Genomic DNA, 7,585 nt, shown 5'->3' with positions numbered 1-7,585 from the left:
GGATCATCCACACAACACTGGTAGCCAATCGTACGCATGGTGTTATCGTGTAATCATCATCTCCATGTCTACCCTCCCCACCCGTTAAGGTATTAAGCGCGGAATGGTATCGTTACCTACTGCATGCTATTACCCGTCCCACCTATCAGTCCCGGAGGCATTTGAGACTACTAATCCTAAAAGGGGAGGATGTTAGGCTTTTCAGAGTTTAAAATGTTAAAAAGCTAGTGCGACAATCAAAACACATAAACAATTAAAGGGGAACTGGTAGCAATTAAGGGCTCAAATAGGCCTCCTCATTTAAAAAAAAAGCAACTTATTTAGCACGAATGACAAATACTGGTTAGGTCTATAATTAATATTAACGTAGGAAAAGTTGATTTACCACATATTTCCCAGACAGGGAGTCCAAATTAGTCCTACTTAGATGTAGTTGTCGAAAACTGATAGTTGGTTAATTACTTAACTATTTGCCTGTGTGTGAAACGGGACCTATAGGCATGATATCTATTAATTCAGGAACGGAGGAATAACCTGATTGCAAAAAGAATTGTTGGTTGTAAGCTCTGCAAGTGTTTAAAATTACCACTCATTTTAGACTTAAGAGCGAGTGGGCGATTCAGATTTAGTTGATAGCTCCTATGGGCATGCTTTCTAGGTGCTACTGATTCTACCGCTGTTTATTGTCATGCAGAGATCATATAGGCAAGTCATCTATATGTAATTGGTTATTTTAAATCCTATAAGCAGATTTGCCTAATGACAGGTGCATATACAAAATGCAGGAAGTCCTATAGGCATATTATCTATATGATATGCAGAATTTCAGCAACGATTTATGGGCATGGTATCTATGTGAGATGCAGAGGTTTGAAAGTAGTAACTCCTAAAGCATGATTTCTATGTGAGATGCAGAATTTGAAAGTAAATATCCTATAAACATGATTTCTATGTGAGATGCAGAATTAGAAAGTAAATATCCTAAAACATGATTTCTACCCTTTGGCATGCATACAATCCTATCCCTTTTCACTATGCACCCCAGTAGTTATTACAGAATTTACTACAGACCAAATGAATCAGAGGAAAGAATAAAATTACATCAATGATTACATCTACATCTAATCAGCCTAATCCAGACTCAGAGTTTAATAATATGAGATAAACCAACTTCTAGGATCGGATTTTTCAAAGCCTTTCTCTTATTTAGGATGTGTCTAAGTTCCAAGGAACTTCAAGAGTTCCAGGCAATGCTTACACCCCAAATATCATTGCAGAATCAGATTATAGTGCAGTGTGGAAGGGCCAGCCCTCAAATGTCCAAGTTCAGAGGGAACTCAAGATCCCAAGGCAAGGCTCATAGGAGGGGGGCAGAACTTAGAGACTAGGAGTAAGTGTAAGTGTAATGAAAGGGAATTATGGGGGAGCCAGGGTTGGCTGATGGTCATGCCTAGCAACTGGGATGCTGGCATACCCCTGACTAGCATGTCAGCCTTAGAATTGGGGAGTTAAGACCTTATTGAAGGCCAGGTTCAGCCCTGGACAGCAATTGGGATGCTTCCAGGGCATACCTTAACTCAGCACATATAGGGGAATGGGGGTATGGGAGCAATTATTTATTCTAGCCACAAGAAACAAAGAAAGAACAGGCAAAGCATATAGGTACTTTAAAATTAACTTTGCAGAGAATTGAAGGCAGGCATGGATACATGGACTGTAAATAAACACATTAGAGAGATGCTAAAATTAATCTTACAGCATACCAGTTCAAAGAAGCAAGTAAGGAGAAACAGTAGACATATGAGAGCCAAAGTGCAGTCAAGAAACAAGAGTATGGGTTTAGAAGAGAGTTGTGATTTCTGTATGCTTAATCGTGTGTGTCTGTTATTCAGAATTGTGTCATGTATTTATAGTGCAGAAAAGAAGCAGAAATAGGTAAGAAAATAGTTTGAAAATCAATCACACAAGGTTTCCCTTTAATTAAGGGATTCTGATTTCAAACGGCAAGGTAAATAAGGAAAGGGGTTAATTAAACACTTTTCAAAGTAATGCAAGAAGGGTAAATACATAATAGTTATTTAAGGAAAGGGTTTTGACAGTACACGGTCATGCAAATTAAGGAAAGGAAATCAATTGACATCCAAGCAATCAAGAGTCAAAAATTTTGTATGAATGAACCAAGTCATAAAAAGGAAAAGAGAGACTTTACTTAAGAAAAATCAGTAGTAATCAATTAACCCCCAAAAAGGATTTTGATTTGAACACAAGTTGGAAAACCTTTCGAAGAAAAAGTTTAACACACATATAAAAGGGATTGTCATGGTAATCAGAAGAGTCTTAGTGTAGAAGAATTCATACACAAAAGGATTCAAACTCAGTACATGGATTCCGAAGTGAGTTTGAGAGAGTCCAGGGCTCAAATAGAACACACAAAACCAAACTCGCCAAAAATCCCAAATCCTAGGGTTTTCGACTTGAATCAAATGCAAAGAAGAGAAAACAAGCAGATATAGTAGAATGTTCAATGCAAACAGAGTAAGGGAATTAATTCGAAACACAATGAGAGTAGAAGAAACAATAGAGGAAAATATGCTTAAGCAGGCATAGTAAGAACACTTAACGAACATGGTAGGAAAATACAGTAGGTGAAGCATAATCAAGTCATAGTGGAAGGCAAGTAGCAGAACATAGCGTGTGAAAACATAGCATAGAAACATAGTATAGAAACACGGTAGAAGGAAGAACAAAATATGGCAAACATAGTAAAAAAAAAAAGGAAACATAAGAACATAGCAGAGACAAACATACACAAGAAAGGGAGAAGAAAAGTCGGAAAAACATTTAAGCATTTTTCAGAAACCCTAAGAAAGAAGTGACTTTGAAAGTAAAAATTTTAATGAAAAGTTGGGGAAACCTCTTAAAAACTCAAAGTAAAGCATGAATACACACAGATCTAAAGAGAATCGGAGAAAAACCTCGACAGCTAGGGTTTCAGATGAACCCTAGAATGAGAAAGGCTTCGAAAATGTCCGATCTAAGTCGGATAAGACCGGGAACAGGCTCAGGAGGCCAAGATGTGCCGGAGCCAGGCCGGAGATGGCCGAAAACCTCAAGTCGGCGGAGGTCTGGGTGAGGTCTAGCCTCAAACCTTCGAATACCAAGCACACAGGAGCGGTAGGGGGTGAGTATGAGGGTTTCATGGCCTGAGAAGCCATGAAAACCGACGAGAATTGCAGGGATTAGGGTTAGCTTGGGTGGCGGCGACTAGGGTTTGCAGAGAGAATGGGAGAGGAAGGGGATTCAAGGGCGGCGGGTTAGGAGAAATGAATTAGGGTTGGGGGGTTTAGTAAATTAAAAAGGAAAGGGTGTGTTTGGGCCGTTGATCTTTTAGATCAACGGCTGTGATTTAAAAGGGGGGTCCGGTCGGGTAATTTAATTGGGTCAGGGGTTGGGTTGATTTTAGGAATTGGGCCGGTTGAAATTGGGTTTAAATTGGGGGCTGTAATGTGGCTATAATTGAAATGCAGATGGGCTATATATTAAATAGCCAATTCCTTTTAATTTAATTAAAATAGTTAAAATAATTTTAAAAACAAAATTAAAAGCACTGCATTAATTAATAATATATAAATGTTAATCTAAAAATACTGGGAGCAATTTTATAATTGTAAAATGCTATTAATCGCAATATAGGCTATAATTACAATTTTATGCAATTTTAGCTTAGAAATATCAAATAAATTTATTTAAAAAAATGCAAAAATCACCTTAATTATATTGTGATGTAAATATGAGGATGGAAATAAATTACTCACCAGAATGATAGTTTTGGGAATAATTATTGGATTTTGTACTGTTAAAACAAATAATAAAAAATGGTTTTTAAAACTTTTTAAAAAAAATTGGGAAAAATGTCAAAATTTTTGGGCATACTTATATATGCATCTACATGCTATTTTGAGAATATTTTGAGTATAAAAAATAGATAGGGAAAAATTGGGTATCAACACGTGGGTATCATCAATCTTGCCCCAAGTAGTGCTTGACCCTGTGCCCATTAACTCTTAAAACCTCACCATTTTTGTTCTTCAAGTCAAGTGCACCAAACGGAGTCACAAACACCACTTCAAAAGGTCCACTCCATTTTGACTTAAGCTTTCCCGGAAACAAACGTAACCGAGAGTTGAACAGGAGAACCAAATCACCCACTTTGAACTCCTTGCCACAAGCATATTAATCATGAAAGTACTTCATCTTGTCCTTGTACAAGTACGAACTGGAGTAGGCATGGAATTGGAATTCATCAAGTTCATTAAGCTGCTCCACACGAAGATTTGCTGCCATACCCCATTCAATATTTAGCTTCCTCAAAGCCCACATGGCCTTGTGCTCTAACTCAACCGGTAAATGGCAAGCTTTCCCAAATACCAACCGATACGGAGACATACCAATCAGAGTCTTCTAAGCAGTCCTGTAAGCGCATAGAGCATCTTCCAACTTCTTTGACCAATCGATCCTATTTGCATTGACCGTCTTTGAAAATATTCTTTTGATTTCCCTGTTTGAGACTTCCACTTGGCCACTCGCTTGAGGATGATAAGGAGTAGAAACTTTGTGGTTGACACCATACTTTGCAAGCAAAGTGTCAAAAGCTCTATTACAAAAATGGGACCCCCCATCACTTATGATTGCACGAGGAGTGCCAAACCTTGTAAAAATGCTCTTCTTGAGAAACGCAACAACACTCCGGGCCTAATTGTTGGGTAAAGCCATGGCTTCAACCCACTTTGAAACATAGTCAACCACCACAAAAATGTATGTGTTCCCACACGAGCCAACAAACGGGCCCATAAAATCAATGCCCCATACATCAAAAATATCAACCTCAAGAATGGTATTGAGAGGCATCTCATCTTTCTTCGAAATTCCCCTCGCTCTTTGACATTCGTCACACCTCTTCACAAGTTCACTTGAATCTTTGTACAAAGTTGGCCAATAAAACCCACAACTAAGAACTTCGGAAGTCGTCCTCGCCCTGCCATGATGTCCATCATAGGAAGAGGAATGACAAGCCTCCAAGATACTCAATTGCTTTTCCTCCGGGACACACCTTCGGATCGCACCATCTGTGCAAATCTTGAACAAGTACGGCTCACCCCAATAGAAATCCAAACTATCCCATTAGAGCTTCTTCCTTTGGTTAGAAGAGAGCTCACGCGGGATTATACCAGTCATAAGGAAATTAGCAACGTCTGCAAACCATGGAATACCATTCACCGATACCGAAAGGAGTTGTTCGTCGGGAAATGAATCATTGATCTTTAGGCCATCACGAGGCCTCCCCTCCTCCTCCAAGCGGGACAAGTGGTCCTCCAGTTGGTTTTCACTACCCTTCCGGTCCACAATCTCCAAATCAAACTCTTGAAATAACAAGACCCATCGCATCAGTCTAACTTTGGAATCCTTCTTCGTTATCGAGTACCGGAGTGCGGCATGATCAATATGGACTATGACCTTGGCACCCATAAGATACGGCCGGAATTTCTCCATTGCGAACATAATCTCCAAAATCTCTTTCTCAGTCACCGTGTAGTTCACTTGAGCATCATTTATTGTCTTGCTCGCATAGTACACCAGATGAAACATTTTGTTCATTCGTTGACCCAAACCGCCCCAACTGCAACATCTCTCGCATCACACAAGAGCTCAAAGGGCAAGCTCCAATTAGGTGCAGTAATTATATGAGTGGTGGTCAACTTGTGCTTGAGAAGTTCAAAGTCTTGCATACATCTCTCATCGAACACGAACTTGGCATCTTTTTCCAATAGCTTGCATAGGGGATTCACTACCTACGAAAAGTCTTCGATAAATCACTGGTAGAACCCCGCGTGCTCAAGAAAACTTCTAACTCCCTTGACAGAGGTAGGGGGAGCCTTTAAATCACATCAATTTATGCTTTGTCCACCTCGATACCATGCTTTGAAATTTTATGCCCAAGAACTATGCCCTCTTCCACCATAAAGTGGCATTTCTCCCAATTAAGAACAAGATTTGTTTCTTCACAACGAGCCAACACTCTATCCAGATTTTTCAAACATGCATCAAATGAATCACCCACAACATTAAAGTCATCCATGAACACCTCCAAAATATTCTTCCACCCTATCAGTGAAAATGGCCATCATACACCGCTGAAATATAGCAGGTGAATTACACAACCTAAAAGGCATCCTAGAGAAAGCAAAGGTGTCATATGGACAAGTGAATGTGGTCTTCTCCTGATCTTTCGGAGCAATCAAGATTTGGTTGTATCCGGAATATCCATCCAATAAATAGTAGAAGGCACGCCCAGCAAGTCGGTCTAACATCTGACCAAGAAAAGGCAATGGAAAGTGATCCTTGCGGGTCACTTTGTTCAACTTGCGGTAGTCCATGCATACCCTCTCACCGGTGACTGTTCTGGTAGGAATCAACTCTGCGAATTTGCAACCACGGTCATGCCACCCTTCTTCGGTACACATTGCACCGGCGAAGTCCAAGAGCTATCGGAAATGGGGTAGACAACCCCGGCATCTAACCACTTGATCACCTCCTTTTTCACAACTTCTTGCACTGCTTCATCCAAACCTCCTTTGATGTTCCAAGGAGGGATTTGCATCATCTTCTAGAATAATCTTGTGCATACAAAATGCAGGGCTTATCCCCCGAATATCAGCTAAAGTCCATCCAATTGCCTTCTTCCTCTTTTGAAGCACCGCCAATGTGGTATCAACCTGCATGTTAGTAAGACAAGAGGAAAGAATAACTGGCAAAGTTGAACTAGGGCCTAAGAATTCATACCTGAGGTGTGGAGGCAATGGCTTCAACTTCAACACCGGAGGTTCCTCAATTGAAGGTTTTGTTGGTGGAGTCTTCCTATTCTCAAGGTCCAAAGATAGTTTCCTAGGATCATAAGAGTAAGAGCCCATCCTATGTAAAGCATTCACGCACTCCACTCAGCCCTCATCATCATTGACAACAAGATTCAACAATACGGCCTCTAGAGGTCTAGAGGGTCCTCCACATTGATCACTGCACTAGTATCATCAACTATCACTGCCGTGACAAGATCCTCAAAGGAGCACACCTCAGAACAGTTGGGATGCTTCATTGACTTGCACACATGAAAGACCACTTTCTCATCACCCACCCGGAAGGTGAGTTCCCCTGCTTCCACATCAACTAAGGCCTTCCCCGTAGCAAGGAAAGGTCTCTCCAATATGATCGAAACTTCATAATCTACCTCACAATCCAAGATCACAAAATCAGCTGGCAAGATAAATTTGTCCACCCGGATAAGAACATCGTCAATAATACCCAATGGTCTCTTCATAGTTCTATCTGCCATTTGCAATCTCATGGAAGTCAGCCTCGGTTGCCCAATACCCAAAGTCTTGAAAACTGAGTGAGGCATCAAGTTGATACTTGCCCCTAAATCACATAGAGACTTAGCAAAGTCCGCATTCCCAATGGTGTAAGGAATGGTGAAAGCACCGGGATCTTCTAGCTTCGGGGCCATTGAGTGCACAATTGCACTAACTTGGTA

Source organism: Nicotiana attenuata, chromosome 3, assembly GCF_001879085.1.
Source record: "Nicotiana attenuata strain UT chromosome 3, NIATTr2, whole genome shotgun sequence".
NCBI classification, from domain to species: Eukaryota; Viridiplantae; Streptophyta; class Magnoliopsida; order Solanales; family Solanaceae; genus Nicotiana; species Nicotiana attenuata.
Note: the sequence above shows the minus strand (reverse complement) of the source record.